Source organism: Nicotiana attenuata, unplaced genomic scaffold (genome assembly GCF_001879085.1).
Source record: "Nicotiana attenuata strain UT unplaced genomic scaffold, NIATTr2, whole genome shotgun sequence".
NCBI classification, from domain to species: domain Eukaryota; kingdom Viridiplantae; phylum Streptophyta; class Magnoliopsida; order Solanales; family Solanaceae; genus Nicotiana; species Nicotiana attenuata.
The window spans coordinates 231,303-249,063 of NW_017670964.1; the positions used below are offsets into that span (position 1 = coordinate 231,303).

Consider the following 17,761-nt stretch of genomic DNA (forward strand, 5'->3'; position numbering starts at 1 on the left):
TAAAATAAACTCTCTAGCCATTAAATATACTTATACTCTTAATCTTGATATAATTATTATTAGTTGTGTACATTATTATTGTTTTGATTTATTAAAAGGCGAGATTCTTTCGTGGGTCAATATGCCTGGTAAATTGGATAATAATAATAATGTACATTGGCAAAGTAATAGTTAGTTGATGGAATCCATGTCTTGGTTTAGAGATTGATAATACACCTTTATGAAAGCTTATAAGTTTTTATGTGTAAACCCGGCTGGTGAATTTTGTATCCGACACATGAAATAAGTTAAGCGAAAGTCTAAAGGAAATAATCAATAAATTAACTCGTCAATAATTTAATTTAATTGATTAGTATCTGATCTTAACATGGGGAGTTAAATAAGATTTAATGGATGAATTTCGAAATTGAATAAGGAGTGCAATTATAAATTTTTAGTGGAATAATTCATAATTAATTATGGTAGATATTAATTTCAAAAATTAGAAATTAATTCCATAATTGGAGTCTTCTTAATTAAATTATGTGGTCCCTACTGTGCCTAAATAATAGGAAATAAATGAATCATTTTTCTGGTGGAAAAGAAAAACCCAACAGGTTTTAGAAAAGGGTTTTAACCCTTAAAACTTGTGCTAAATACATAAGGTTTTTCGCCTAGAGGGAGTAGTATATGGTGGCCGAAATTTTCAGCCAAGTTTTCCTAGAAATTTGCCCACACGAAATTGCTATTTCCGAATATTATTTGGGTAACACAGTAGAAGACCGTCGAACGTTCGGAGATCGTGATCGTGCAGGTGATGAAAATTCCATCGAATTGCTGTGGAATTTGAGGCTCACGTGATAGAGGAGCTTTGTCCACGCTTCAAGAGGTAACCCGTGAAATCCCGTTTATACTAGTTGTCTAGATTAAATCTAATTTTGATATAGGAATTGCTTCCGATGCTTATTGTAATCCATCAATTGGTATCAGAGCCCACTCACATCTAATTAGATAACTAAGTTTTTCACGAAACAAGAACATCGTGTTTATATGCATTTTTGAAGTACATGTATATGTGGTTTCCTAAAAAACTGCAGTACTGCTTTGTGAATTAACTGTGCAAATTTGGATTATTCTTGTAATCATGAGATATCTAGTTTTTATTGATATTTGATTGGGATGATCTGGATATTTTTTTGGTAAACACTAGAAAAACGCAAAACATGATTTTGACCGAATTGCCGGTATTTTCGGAGGTCAGCGAACTTGACGGACTCCGATTGAGCTGAAATTTGGTGGGTCCATCGGAAACGACGTGGTGAGTAATTTAGCAACGAATCATGGTGTTTTTCGGCGTTTTGAGGCCGTTTGGACTGTGTTTTGGACGTTTTTCTATTTTCTGGAAATTACTTTTTGATAATTTAATTCGTTTTTAATTCAATGGTGGTGGGGGTGACTCCCAATGGTCTCATGATTAAATACTAATGATATAATAGGTTTGCACATTGGCTATTAGTAAATAAACGTGTTATTGTATTAAATTCAATAATAGAGGTATAGGATTTTATTGACTAGGTCTTACAAGATATAATTGATATTGTGTGATGATATAATTATTTTGTAAGAAAGTGAAATCTTATGTTTGATATCCTGGATGACTATTGATCGGAGTGTTTGGCATATTTGCGTATAAAAAATTTCTCAAATTTTTGCCACGACCCAAGTTCTCCCTCCATGAACTGTCGTGACGGCACATAGTCTCTACGACTAGGTAAGCCTAACAATTAGCGAAAAAAGAATTAAAAGTACAAAACTAGCCAACTAACAGGTAAGTATAAATAAAGTGTTTAAAATGCCGCTCGGCATATACAATAATAACACCCTAGACCAATAATAACACTCCCAAAACCCGGAATCTCATAAATCACAAGCTAAAGAAATACATAGCGTTCTAACTCCAGAAGTCTAAACAAAGGAAAAATACAAGAAGCTTATAACTGAAGGGAGAATGGAGAGGGACTTCTAGGTCTGCGGACACGGCAGATATACCTCAAAGTCTCTGGGCTGCCTCGCCTCACGGATAGTATGGCTGAGCAGCAGAACCTGGATTTGCACAAGAAAAATATATGCAGGAAAGGGCATGAGTACATCACAGCGGTACCCAGTAAGTGTCAAGCCTAACCTCGGCCGAGTAGTGACGATAAAAGGTCAGGGCCCTACTGGTTATATATGTATAACATGGTAAACAGTATGAAATGTGACAGTATAATTGTAATACTAACAGTTAATAAAGATGAAGTCACGGAAAGAAATAACGCAGTACACAGAGATATCTACAGAGGATCTCCCAGGATAACGTCCCGCAGTCCCAAACGTAAATGTGCAGAGGATCTCCCGGGATACCGTCCCGTAGTCCAAATCGTAAATGTGCAGGGGGATCTCCCGGAATACCGATCCCCGTAGTCCCAAAATAAATATCCGGTACAAGGGGATCTCCCGGGATACCGTCCCTTAGTCCCAAATATAAATGTCTAGGGGATCTCCCGAAATACCGTTCCGTAGTCCCAAACTAAATACGCAACCAAAACAATATACACAACTTAATTTGACCGGAAAAAAAGTGATGAACAATAATAGAGATGATTTCCAGAACAATATTAATTACTCCTATTAATCTAGCTCAGAAGAGTGACAACTGACAAATAGTTAAATGACCCCGGCCCAATTTTAACTGGGGTTTGAGGCTGTAAACTCTTAGGAACAACAGCTTCAGCTTTCTCAACAAGGGGCTTTAGAGAATTTGCAGCAGCCCTCGGATCATCTGCATATGAATTCAGACCTGGTTTACTCCAAACTGCTATGATAATATCTTTGTCATCTTCAGAAGTAACAAAATATTATACTCCACTATCTAATTTTCTTTCTCTAATGTCCCTCAAACTGAAAATGTTTGAGACCATTTTGTTCTCTGTTCTATTCTCTAATCCGGTTTATGTTACACCGAGATTTGTAATAACTACTGATCACTTTAGTTGAATTGCTGCTGCATGTTCTTTACGGTAGGTCCTAGACCATATTCCCACAAATTAAATATCATAGATTGGCTTAAATTCTTAATTAATTGCCCTGCAGATTTAACGAATTGCCATGCCATAATTCAATACCTGGAAGGGAACATGTAACACATGAAGATGAAATATATTCAAGTTAATTGAGAGTTGAGACCTTGTCTAAGTGATCAAGGTTAAGATAACTTCAAATCTAATTTCATTTTACTATAAGTTCAAATCTAGTTGAACCACAAGTTCGTGTTCAATTTTAACCCTACTCGGACTTTCCGTGCATTGTTGGTAAACGAAAAACTGGCACTTACCTTTTACAAAATATATTTTGGTAATAGTACCTCTCATTATTGAAGATGACAAATTCACATATTATTCACCTGCTTTTGTATGAAACTTTATTAAACGATGAGACTACAAAAGTACACGTAAAGGATATTAATGGTCCATATTGTAGCTCATAAATTAAGGCTGATCACTTCTCTTATCCAAACTGCCAAGAGCCACTGTTTTGATTCGAATCGTTCTTTTCAGTACGTGAATTCGTGAAAGAAGCCAAAGTTCCATAATACTAGTACCTTTCTTTTCTCTTCACATGTCTTTGATATATATATATATATATATAATAGAAAAGCTCAAGGTTCGAGCGTGTGTGCTTATTGCCAATAAATTCGACATCATGGGTATTTTTGACTTTTCAAAGCATTTGCCCATTTGGATTTTCAACGTGTCTCCTAAATCTATAGCCACAACATCACTGCTATCAACGTGTTTTATAGCGCTAACACAGCAACATGCCTTCAAAGTTCAAACTTAGAGCAAAAAGCAGAGCTCCATCAACCTACATACCTTCCCTCTATTCTCCATCCTGCCGTGTGCTCCTGGGTTAGTTTCTTCTCAATCTCTCTGAATTTGTTTCATGTCGTCCTTTAAATCTTCTTTCGGGTTTCTCAGGCTAACTATAAATTTGCTTTGCCTTTGTCAATTTTTATTAAGTTTGGCAATCATCTGGTTTTGCGCTTCTTTATTTTCGATCAGTATTTGTCATTTGCTTTCGAGTTTTATACCTGTCTTTGCGCATCTTCTTTTGCTAGCTATTGACTTCGTCTATTCATCGCTTATACTGCTTGGGCGAGTTCTATCTCTATTTTTTTTCTTCTTCAGTATTTCCCAATTTGTTCTTTACATCTATGAATTTCTTCACGGTGGGGTAGTTAGTTCTCCTCCTTTTATTCAACTTACATGGATTTTGGTTCTCCTTTTCTCTGGTACCCATTAATAATTATTTGTGGATATTAGATGTATTGTCAGAAGTAGTTCAGTTCAATCAATAACGCATGATTCTGCAGCTGGAGAAATTGTTAATGAATCCGGAATCTCTGTATTATACATTGCCTTCACTCCAAAGATATTGTTCTACAAAGGGGGTGGCGATGTGTCTATTCCACTGGTCTTACACACTTAATTTCCTACTTTGGTATGTTGAGTTTGAGTTTTTCAACACAGTGGTCTTCTGGTCAGCTTGGGTTGGAATTAATTCATGTTGTCTTATCTACTTGTGAACAAATATGAATTTTAACAGAACTAGGAAATTCTAGAGGGTTTTGGTTGAGTTAGGACTAAGAGTTTACTTTTATATTCTTAGAATTCAGTCTGGCTATTCTTGAATGGTACACAACTTTAAGAAAACAGATATCAACGCATTCGTTCAATATTAAATTATCGTACAAAAATCTGAGGTGAAAATTGCTGCGGTAAGTTTGGGCCCCTTGATTTGCGCCACACTTTCTTTTAATAATATGTTTTTCTCCACCTATATAAATCTTTCATTGTTTACTTGCTGAAATTTTTAAGTTGGACCATGCACCTATAATATTTGATGATATGCCTTCTTATTTGGTGTTACTTATTTGGGACTAAGTGCTTAAGTTCGTAGCCAGAAATACTTGCCTGGGATAAAGCTAAATAGAATTCTTGGTTTGGCGAGTGGAGCCACATACTTCACTCTGCAAGGTGAGCTTCTCATTCACATATCCCCGTGTTATTAAAATAGAAAGTAGTTAAGACCAGTTCACGGTTGCTGGGACTTACTTCGTGCGTTTAACTTCTTTGTTAAATTTTTTATCTTTCATTGTCGTTGTAGTCAACCTTTGATAGAAACTTCCTTCTGGTAGTGGACAACTGTTGAGGTTGATTTAGTTGTCATACACCAGTAAAAAGTAAGTACCTACTGCAACTGATTTTGTCTCTGTAATTTGTGTTCTTTCTTTCCACCATTCAGTGACACAAAATAGACTTACGGATGCTAAAGTCACATAAGACCAAGTCCACGGAGAAAGAGATGGGATTGATGTATCACAATGAACTACTCATGACTTCATTTTTTTCTTATTTCTTCTTGTTGGGTTTTATGTATTTAATTATATTAAATACTTGAAAGAGGGTGAATGGGAAATGGAGGGAAATGAAATTTTTGAGTGAAATTTTAAGTTTTTCCCCTTAGCAAAGGAACATTGTCGCATATTGGAAGAGGAAAAGGTTTTTGATGGGTATAGAAGCAATTGCTCTACTTCTAGCTCATAAAGAGTTGAGAAGAAGGCAAGCCTCGCGCCGCCGTCGTCGCTCGCTCGGCTTCGGCTTCGGATTTTTGGTCAAATGATCGATTGATTAATTTTTGGACCAAATTTATTTGTTAATAGTAAAATATTAACAGAAATGTTATTAAATATTTGTTTTAATAAAAGAATATTAATATTAAATCCAATTCAGTTATCCAAATTTCAGTTTTCTGTTTTTGTACCAGAAAATTAACTACCCTTTAATTTTTCCTCTTTATTTTCTCTCTTTATTATTAAGTAAATAGCTATTTATGTTATGGCATTTATGTTGTGGCCGTTTTACATAAACAACCATTCTGAAGAGTTACACCTCTTCAGATTCCAGCCAACTTTGGCTATAAATACAAGGCTATTCTGCTCAGAATTTCCATACGATTTTCTGAGTTTCTCTTCCTTCTTCTGCATGCTTTTAACATCAAACAAAGCAACAGTAAGTGTGATTTGCTACCGAACTTTGCGTTCGCTGAAAACTGGGTTTGAAGTACCACTGCACCGGTGTGTAATTCGTTCTATCCTGGGAGGAAATAATTCATAACCTTGGGTACTAGGAGGGGATTAAATTCCTTAAGGAAACACTGTGAATTCAGTGGGCTCGAATTGGTTTTTGTTATTTCGTTTACATTTCTGTTTATGTTGATTTATATTTTCCAGAATTATTTTACAAATACAGATTACTAACAAGCTTAAAGAATTTAATATATTTTCTGTGTTTGTACTCACTGTTTCTGGAGAGTAAAACATGTGTGGTTTTGTACTCTATTAGAATCTACGTGATTTTAACGTTTGTGTCATTCTTTTACAGAAATGACTAATGATAATGTGAACCAAGCTATTCCAACGGAGACTGCCAATGCCTCAACGAGCCGAACAACACCGGTAGCATTGGCACCGACGGTGAAACCCGAAAAATATTTCGGGATTGATTTCAAGCGTTGGCAGCAAAAGATGTTCTTCTATTTGACTACTCTAAGTCTCCAGAAGTTCATGAAGGAAGATATTCCTGTGCTGTCCGATTAAACTCCAGAAACTGAACGCTTTCTTGCGATTGAGGCGTGGAAGCATTCAAATTTTTTGTGCAAGAATTATATTCTAAGCGGGCTGGAGGATGCTTTGTATAACGTCTACAGTGGCGTGGAAACGTCAAAGAAACTGTGGACTGCGCTTGAAAAGAAATACAAAACCGAAGATGTCGGGTTGAAGAAGTTCATTGCTGCAAAGTTTTTGGACTACAAAATGGTAGATAGCAAGTCTGTTATTACCCAAGTCCAGGAATTGTAAATGATTATTCACGATCTCCTTGTTGAAGGTATAAATCAAATTAATATTGATGTTGAAAGTAGTAATCTTAGTGTTTTTACTAACAGAAATTTCATTGAAGGTCTTGTCAGCAATGAAGCATTCCAGGTAGCAACGATGATTGAGAAGTTGCCTCCTTTGTGGAAAGACTTCAAAAACTACTTGAAACACTAACGCAAGGAGATGTCCCTTGAAGATCTCATTGTTCGGTTGAGAATCGAAGAGGACAACAAAGCTGCGGAAAAGAGAGGCCGTAGAAACTCAACAATAATGGGAGAAAATATTGCTAAAGAGAACAAAAGGAGGAAGAAGGCTTCTGCTGCGGAAAAGAGAGGCCGTGAAAACTCAACAATAATGGGAGAAAATATTGTTAAAGAGAACAAAAAGAGGAAGAAGGCTTCTGGAACGAAATACAACCCAAGCAAGAAGCGGTTCAGTGGAAACTGCTACAACTGTGGAAAAACCGGACACAAATCTACGGAGTGTCGTGCTCCGAAGAAAGACAAGAAGAAGGGTCAAGCGAACATGGTTGAAAAGCATGATGATGTTGATGACTAATGTGACATGCTTTCCGAATGCAACTTGGTGGGCAATCCTAAAGAGTGGTGGATTGATTTTGGAGCTACTCGCCATGTTTGTGCTGTTAGAGAAGCTTTTGCTACTTATGCTCATGTTGGACTCGATGAGACGATTTCAAAGGGAAATGCTGCAAAGGCCAAGATTGAAGGATGTGGGAAGATATTTCTCAAAATGACTTCCGGCAAAGTGGTGACTTTGAACAACATCATTCATGTTCCCGAGATTAGAAAGAATTTAGTCTCTACTGGACTTCTTGTTAAGAATGATTTTAAATGTGTATTTGTATCTGATAAGGTTGTAATAAGTAAGAACGAGATGTTTGTAGGAAAAGGTTACCTCACCGAGGGCCTTTTCAAGCTGGATGTAATGGTTGTTGAAAATAATAATAAAATTTCAGCTTCGTCTTACTTAGTTGAGTCAAATGAATTATGGCATATACGTTTGTGTCATGTCAATTATAAAACTTTATGAAAAATGATTAATTTGGAAGTATTGCCTAAGTTTGAATGTGACAAATCAAAATGTCAAGTATATGTGTAATCTAAGTATGTTAAACATCCTTATAAGTAAGTTGAAAGGAATTCAAATCCTTTAAACTTAATTCACACAGATATTTGTGATATGAAGTCAATACCATCTCGCGGTGGAAAGAAGTATTTCATAACTTTTATTGACGATAGTACTAGATATTGTTATGTTTACTTACTTAATAGTAAAGATGAAGCAATAGAAGCATTCAAGCAATGCAAAAATGAAGTTGAAACGCAACTTAACAAGAAAATCAAAATGATATGAAGTGATAGGGGTGGTGAATATGAATCTCCTTTTGAACAAATATGTTTAGAATATGGAATTATTCATCAAACAACGGCCCCTTACACGCCCCAATCCAATGGGATTGCAGAAAGAAAGAATCCTTCATTAAAGGAGATGATGAACTCTTTATTGATAAGTTCTGGTTTGCCACAGAACTTGTGGGGGGAAGCCGTTCTTACGGCTAGCCGAATACTAAATCGAGTACCCCATAGCAAAACACAATCCATTCCATATGAAAAATGGAAAGGAAGGAAGTCCAACTTGAATTATTTTAAAGTGTAGGGGTGTTTGGCAAAAGTGCAAGTTTCTAAACCCAAAAGGGTAGAACTAGGATCGAAAACCGTTGATTGTGTTTTCATAGGATATGCGACTAATAGTAAAGCATATCGATTTCCTGTTCGTAAATCAGAAAATCCCAACATTCATAATAATACGGTTATAGAATAAGATAATGCTGAGTTCTTTGAAAACATATATCCGTATAAAAAGGAATGTGAGTAGATTGGTGAAGGATCTAAACGACCTCGGGAAGAAACAAAAGAAAGTACACTTAACCAAGAGGATCCAAGACGTAGTAAACGTCAAAGAACGTCTACTTCATTTGGACCAGATTTTGTGACTTTCTTATTGGAAAATGAGCTTCAAACATTTAAAGAAGCTATGTCTTATTCGGAATCATTGTTTTGGAAAGAGGCAGTCAATAGTGAAATAGAATCCATACTGAATAACCATACATGGGAATTGGTTGATCTTCCTCCTGGAAATAAACCGTTGGGTTCTAAATGGATCTTTAAGAGGAAAATGAAAGATGATGACACTATTGACAAATTTAAGGCAAGACTTGTGGTCAAAGGGTATAGACAACGAGAAGGTCTTGACTATTTCGATACATACTCTCCAGTTACAAGAATTACGTCCATACGAACGTTAGTAGCGTTAGCTACAGTTTATGGTCTTGAAATTCATCAAATGGATGTTAAGACAGCCTTCTTAAATGGAGAGTTGGAGGAAGAAATTTACATGGAACAACCTGAAGGGTTTGTGGTTCCAGGTAAAGAAAAGAAGGTATGTAGACTTGTTAAGTTCCTTTACGGACTAAAACAAGCACCCAAACAATGGCATGTGAAATTTGACCAAACAATGTTGTCAAATGATTTTAAAATAAATGAATGTGATAAATGTGTGTACATTAAGAATGTTCCAAATCACATAGTCATTATTTGCTTATATGTTGATGATATGTTGATAATGAGTAATGACATTGCCAACATAAATGCGACTAAGCGCATGCTAACTGGCAAGTTTGATATGAAAGACTTGGGAGTTACTGATTTAATTCTGGGAATTAAGATCCATAAGACTTCTCAGGGTCTGGCATTGTCACAGTCTCATTATATTAAGACAATACTTGAAAAATTCAAGCACCTGGGCTTTAAAGTTGCAAAGACTCCAATTGACGTAAATCTTGCATTAGCAAAGAACAAAGGCCAAAGCATATCACAGTTGGATTATGCTTGTGTGTTGGGTTGCTTAATGTACATCATGAATTGTACACGCCCAGATATAGCTTGTGCTATAAGTAAATTGAGTCGATATACGAGCAATCCAGGTCAATCTCATTGGATGGCCATGAAACGAGTTTTGGGTATTTAGTACATACCCAGGACTTTGCTTTGCACTACAGTAAATATCTTGCGGTCATTGAGGGATACTGTGATGCAAATTGGATCACCAGATCAACTGATTCTAAGTCCACAAGTGGATATGACTATTGGTGGATGAGCGGTATCTTGGAAGTCGTCCAAACAAACTTGTATTGCCCGCTCTACAATGGAGGCTGAATTCATTGCTTTAGATAAAGCCGGTGAAGAAGCTGAATGGCTCCGGAATTTCTTGGAAGATATTCCATTTTGTCCCAAACCTTGCCACCAATATGCATACATTGCGATAGTGAAGCGGCAATTGGAAGGGCTGGGAGCGTTATGTATAACGGTAAATCCCGTCATATACGACGAAGACATAAAATCGTTAGGCAATTACTCTCTAGAGGAATTATCACGATTGATTATGTAAAGTCAAGTGACAATGTGTCGGATCCACTTACAAAAGGCCTAACTAGAGAGGTGAGAAATCATCAAGGGGAATGGGACTATGGCCGAGAACAAGTCATAGTGGCGGTAACTTTACCTAGAAGATTGGAGATCCCAAGATCTAGGTTCAAGGAGATCAAACAAAGTCATTAATGACGGTTCAATATTGTCAACTAAACTTTTGGTCCATTCTCATGATGAGACAATGTTCAGTACCAAAGGATAAAGTATTAAGGCGTTTTTAATGATTTCTAAATTTGATACGGGGTATATCAAATAGTGTATCTACGGAATGACACGTTTAGGAATCACCTATGTAAGTGTGAAGTGTTAGCTGCTTCAAGGAGAACTCTGGAAGGCCAGTTCTCTACGCACTTATGAAACCAGGCGGTGTTCATGGCTGAAACGAACACAACAATGAGAACCAAAGGCGGTTAAGGATTGGTTGTGTGACTTCTGGTTGTCTAGGTATGCACTAAAGTTCGACGGTTCATAGATATCAAATCTACCGATTGATCGAGTATATCCGACATAAGTTAACTACGGAAAGTTCATAGGGAAACCTACTTATCCAGATGCAATTAATCCTTGCTTGCGAATCACACAGTTTTTCATGCATGTTTTCGTGATATAGCCATTCCCAGTCATGCGGGGGATTGTTGGGTTTTTATGTATTTAATTATATTAAATACTTAAAAGAGGGTGAATGGGAAATGGAGGGAAATGAAATTTTTGAATGAAATTTTAAGTTTCCCCCCTTGGAAAAGGGACATTGTCCCATATTGGAAGAGGAAAAGGTTTTTGATGGGTATATAAGCAATTACTCTTCTTCTAGCTCATAAAGAGTTGAGAAGAAGGCAAGCCTCGCGCCGCCGTCGTCACTTGGCTCGGCTTCGGCTTCGGCTTCGGATTCGGATTCGGATTCAGATTCGGATTCGGTCAAAAGATCGATCGATTGATTAATTTTTGGACCAAATTTATTTGTTAATAGTAAAATATTAACAGAAATGTTATTAAATATTTGTTTTAATAACAGAATATTAATATTAAAATAAATATTAATATTAAATCCAATTCAGTTATCCAAATTTCAGTTTTCTGTTTTTGTAACAGAAAATTAACTACCCTTCAATTTTTCCTTTTTATTTTCCCTCTTTATTTTTGAGTAAATAACCATTTATGTTATGGCATTTATGCTGTGGCCGTTTTGCATAAACAGCCATTCTGAAGAGTTACACCTCTTCAGATTCCAGCCCAACTTTGGCTATAAATACAAGGCTATTCTGCTCAGAATTTTCATACGATTTTCTGAGTTTCTCCTCCTTCTTCTGGATACTTTTAAAAGCAACAGTAAGTGTGATTTGCTACCGAACTTTGTGTTCGCTGAAACACTGGGGTTTGAAGTACCTCTACGCCAGTGTGTAATTCGTTCTATCATGGGAGGAAATAATCCATAACCTTGGGTACCAGGAGGGGATTAAATTCCTTAAGGAAACTTTGTGAATTCAATGGGCTCGAATTGGTTTTTGTTATTTCCTTTACATTCCTATTTATGTTCATTTATATTTTTCAGAATTATTTTACAAATACAGATTACTAACACTTCTTACCACATTATATCGGCAGAATTTGATTTATGAAGTGGTGCAGTCTTGAAATTAAATGCGTCGCATTCCCACCGAAGTAATTTGAGATAATAGCAGGTGAGGATGGTAAAATCTGTATATAGCACACTATCTTTACTGGTTGTGTTGTCATTTCAAATGTTCACGTCGTCAAATTATAGTTCCATCAAAGCACTTTGTGTAAAGGAATTTATGAAGTTTGTTTTTTGACGTAGAAAATAGGATTAGTGACTAAACAACAGAGGTAACTTTTTATTTTTATGTCTACCGTTGGGTGTTGATGTGTGTTGGTCATGTTTAAAAGGTTAACAAATGGAAGAAAGTTGTGTTAATCTGGTTTAGAGTCAATTTGTATGGCTATATCTGTGTATTAGTATAATTATGGAGTCATCAGTATATGTGAAGAACTGGAACATAAAATATCAACGATGGACCATGGAAGTTTGAAAATAATAGAGAGTGATGAGGTGAGACTTTCATGTTACCTTACTATCTGGGTCTGTTATGTTTTCTGCATTAGAGTTGAACGTGGTCGTGGCTTGTCCATGTTATAAAGATGTTATCTTCTAATATAACTTTTGTTTATGATATGTGAGATTTTGTATGCCATTTTGCTGAACTACGTATTTCATATATTGCAGGATATAATTATTCAAAGTTATAGTACAGAGTAACTACCAATAGAGAAGTTGCAAAAAAAAAAAGTTGGAACAACTTCTATTGGAGATGTTATTAAGTGAAATGACATGATCAAGGAGGTATAAGCTGTGTCTTTTAGTACTGCAGGTGGGATTTAAACTCCTTTATGGTAGAAAAGGAACAACGGCATTTTCATATGTAAAACATCTCTTGAATTTGCTGGTGTGGCTTATCAGAGTGGAGGATATGGTATTTTCAATTATCATTTGAGTACATTGTTGTTGTGCTCACATGAATGTAAAGAATGTATCAGTTGGCAACCATACCACATCCATGAGTGTGTATTTATTCCGAAATGCATCTAGATAACATCGAGGAATTAGTAGTTTTGTTGCTTATATCGGATTTAGTTAGTGATCATGTACATGCATCTATGTCTCTGTCATTTTAGGCCCATCGATGTAATGTTGTCTGTAACTTAGTAGTCACTTGTATGCATATATTTCTTTCGCTGCCATTTCATAAAAAACATTAAAAATTATAGCTCTAACTTTTAGAGCATTGGGCCCGTGCTGGCACGGGCACCACCACCTAGTATATATACATACGTAAAAGACTAGTTTTAAGTATTTATAGAGTTCTCATATCCTAGAAATGATGAAGGTGATGCACAATATAATTACAAATCTTAGCAATTGAAGTCAGACCTCAGGTGCGAATCATTGCTGAATTTGTTATTGTTATTGTTATTTTTGTTATTATCAATTGTAACTGTCACGACCAAAAAATCACTAATCGTGATGGCCGCTAACTTGATCCACTAGGTAAGTCAACTAACAGAAAATACAATCCAAATGAGATTATAGGAAAATAGTAAAGAATTATATGAACATTTACAAATTGATCCACGAACTGGTAATACGAATCATGAGCTTCTAAGACTTTGAATTTACAAAGCTGGTACAAATAATTACACGACCTGTTTGAAATTTACATAACAGATTAACAAGACCTAAGCTACCAAGGAAAAGCGGCAGCTATATCCGGAATGCACGAACATCTTCAGAGTCAGCTCCCGACATCACCAGCATCTCCGCTCCAAAAAAAATCTGCACGCAAGGTGCAGAAGTTTAGTATGAGTACAATCGACCCCATGTACCTAGTAAGTATCTTGTCTAACCTCGTCAAAGTAGTGATGAGGCTTTTTAGTTTAAAGTTACTCACTGATAACACCTGCACCGTAAATCAGCAATAGAACTATACCTCGATATATCAGAGAAGAATACATGAAACGAATACGCAAAATAATAACCGAGTGCTAGTAGAGATCACAATTCAGCGTCTTACAATACCTTGACCAATCATTTCCTTAGAATGAAACCAATAAATCACGACAGTCACTTCATAACTTTCATAGCATGAGGAATGTACTCAGATATCAAGTCGATTCTACGGCAACACCCATCGTGCTTTTATCTCATCCTCACCCAATATACGTACAAAAGAACCAACCAGATGATAGAAATACCGATAACAGGAATTACAAAGTAGGAAATATGCAAGTAGCAATAATGAACGAGGATATGCATGTGGGCAACAGTAAAAGACTAGGAGGAAAGCATGTGAGTAATGACAGCAATTAGAAGACAAGGAATATCAACTTCAACTAGTACAGGTATAACAAATAAGAAGGAAACACATGATATTTACAAGTTAACAAGTAGAGGCATGAATGACTAACATAGAAAAAGGGCTTGTACTAAAGTGCAACAGAATAGGCACGACATGGATATAATTATAACAGCAGGAAGTAGGCATGTATTTGCAAATTAAACAAGTAGAAGATATGGACAACACAACAACGATTAAAATATTGAACAAGGACAGGACAATAACAGCAAGTCACACAAGATCAATAAGTACGAGAATAACCGCTCAAGATAAAGACATGAACGTATACACGGAAAACAGATATCACTACATAATGCATGTCCCTCATCCTCGCCTGAACAAAAACACCCATCGTGCCATGATCTCACGATTATATAAAAGCATAACAATATAAATAAAATGGCATGGCATCACCCTTCGTGCTTTTACTCTCTAAAGATGTGGCACAACATCACCCTTCGTGCTTTTACTCTCAATAATGTGGCACGGCATCATCCTTCGTGCTTTTACTCTCAATAATATGGCACGACATCACCTTCGTGCTTTTACTCTCAAATGATATGGCACAGCATCACCCCTCGTGCTTTACACTCTCCCTTACATGATAATGTATAAACAATGGCATGGCATCACCCTTCGTGCTTTACACTCTTCCTTACCAAGCATATGTATATCAATGACAAACAAGGCAGGAAGCAAGAATAATATCAAGGAGAGTGTTTAAATGAATATTCCAAACGAATCCCAATCACAACTTCACAATGCCATCAATAATTCAATAAACCCTCAAGAACCGTATTACTCAAGTGTTTCAACAATTCTCAAGAATGATCTACAACACGAATATTGAATCTAGTATCTAAAGAATATCGGCTGTAGCAATGTATTAATGAATACGCATAGTGATGACCGAATTAGACACATCAATGTATTCTCATAATTCCATCGAATTTGATCATGTTATAATAAGCTAAGTCTTGATTTCTAACATTTAACATTATGTTCTTAGTATCTAAGACTCAAGTAAGGCATGAAGCAAGAAGGTCACATAATTCTAAAAGACACAATTATAATATAATCTACCCCAAAGCATGATTAACCCTGACACCTACATATACGCTCATCACCTCATATATGTATCACCCCCGCATGTAGCAAACAATAACAAATAGTAGGAAAAATTCCCTCAACAAAGTTAGGCAAGACACTTACCTCAATTCGGCTAACTCATTACTCAATTTAGCTTTTTTCCTTTAAAAATTCACCTTCGCTCAACTCAATCTAGCCAAAGACGACTTGAATACATCACACAATGCAAGAGAAAACAATTTTAATTAATAAAACTGTGATTTTTATACAATTTCTTAAAAGTCAACCCCAGGGCCCGCCCGGTCAAAACCGGGGTCCAAGGTAGGTCTTGACTACCCATAGCCTCACGAGTCCAAATATGTGTTTTGTTTCCAAATTCAAGTCCTATTTGACTCTCAAATCCAAAATTTTTATTTTTCAAAACTTTGACAAAATTTCCAAATTTTTTCCTAGATTTCTCATGGATTCGATGTTAAATCTTATATAAAATCATGAAATATAGTTGAGAATTGATTAGAGGCACTTACCCAATGATTTGGTATGAAAATCCCTTCACAAAATCGCCTCCCATCGAAGCTAGGGTTCAAAATATATCAAAATGAAGCTAAGTCTCGGAATTCTCAGCTATATGCAAGCTGCATATGTCGCATTTGTGACATGGGGTTCACGCAAATGCAAACATCTCATCGCAAAAGCGAATGAGTAGATTTCCTGTCAAGTTCGCATTTGCGACCCAATACTTCGCTAATGCGAAGACCAATATATCGCCAAAGCGGCAAGGTCCCTCACAAATGCCAACAACCCCACATCGCAAATGCGAAGGGATTCTTCGCCATTGCGAATCTTCCCCAGCATCCCAGATTATGCAAATGCGATGGCTGCTTCACAATTGCGACTTTCGCATTTGCGACTAAAACATCGCAAATGCGATGATACCGGTACCTGCACTCAAAAATCATGGAAAATCATTCTGAAACCAATCTGAAACTCACCCGAGCCCCTCGAGGCTTCAAACCAACCATGCATCCAGGTCCAAAAACACAACACGAACTTGCTCACGCAACTAAATCATCAAAATAACCTCTAAAACCACGAATCGAGTGCCAAAACACATGAAGATCAAACTAAACTTCAAGAACTTCTAGAATCGCAACCAACCATCCGAACCATGTCAAATCAACTCCAAATGGTGCCAAATTGTTGCAGAGAAGTTCTATATGACAAAACAAACCTACTTGAAGCTTCAAATCACGCATAACAACCTCGAAACGACGAATCGCACCTCAAGTCAAAATCAATGAACTTTGAGAGTTCAGCTTCTACAATCGATGCTGAAACCTATCAAATCACCTCCGATTGACCTCAAATTTTACACAAAAGTCACATTTGCCATTACGGACCTACTCCAACTTCCAGAATCACAATCCGACAACAATATCAAAAAGTCCACTCTCGGTCCAACTTTTGCCATTTCAAGACTAATTCAACTACGAACCTCCAAATTACAATCCGGACGCGCTCCTAAGTCCAAAATCGCCCAACGGAGCTAACGGAACTGACGAAACTCCACTTCGAGGTCCAATGCTAAAAAGTCAAACTTGGTCAACTCTTCCGACTTAGAGCTTAACTCTTGATGTTTATTCTTCCAAATCGATTCCGGATAACTTGAAACCCAATACCGACGATTTACGCAAGTCATAATACATCATGCGGAAATACTCGAGAACTCAAACTATCGAGCGAAGTGCAGATACTCAAAACGACCAGCGGGTCGTTACATCCTCCACCACTTAAACATACATTCGTCCTCGAACGTGCTAGGATTCATTCCAAATCTGTTAAATCAAGTTGTAACCTTACCATGCACAATCCCGGGGGTGATCCCACGTCACCCTGTTTCACATAAGCCCGCCCACACAACATAACTAGAGATGCTTATTTCAACCCTAGGTCCTTAAACCTTAGACCCCAATCTCTATCATCCAGAATATGTTACAAGACCCGAATCCCATGTCTACACATTGTATAAGTCTGAACAAGTTGCATCAATCACATGATATACCCCATCACTTCGACGCTCACAATAGGAACTGCTTACCACTATTACTGCCCGAAAACAAATCTGGTGCCGGTAGCAAACCTCATATCGGTTAGAACATCGTTTGAAACCTTCATACCCTGCTGATGATGAAAGAAACATGCATATCCTCTTAACCACTCATCCGATCAATAAGCCAAGAAACTCACTCGTCCGACCAGGGCTATTGTCCAAATCCTCAGCAAAATATAGTATTATT

General features: G+C 36.7%; 1 long non-coding RNA gene across 2 annotated transcripts; it reads left to right on the forward strand.

Moving 5' to 3' along the window:
* The first annotated feature begins 3,756 nt into the window (after nt 1-3,756).
* LOC109244870 lies at nt 3,757-13,221 on the forward strand. Of its 2 annotated transcripts, XR_002070741.1 has the most exons (4): nt 3,757-3,926; nt 4,963-5,054; nt 12,067-12,143; nt 12,707-13,221. It is a non-coding gene; the product is annotated as an uncharacterized LOC109244870 (long non-coding RNA). The 2 variants fall into 2 exon arrangements; XR_002070740.1 differs by lacking the exon at nt 4,963-5,054 and having other exon boundaries at nt 3,777-3,926.
* The last annotated feature ends 4,540 nt before the right edge of the window (nt 13,222-17,761 follow it).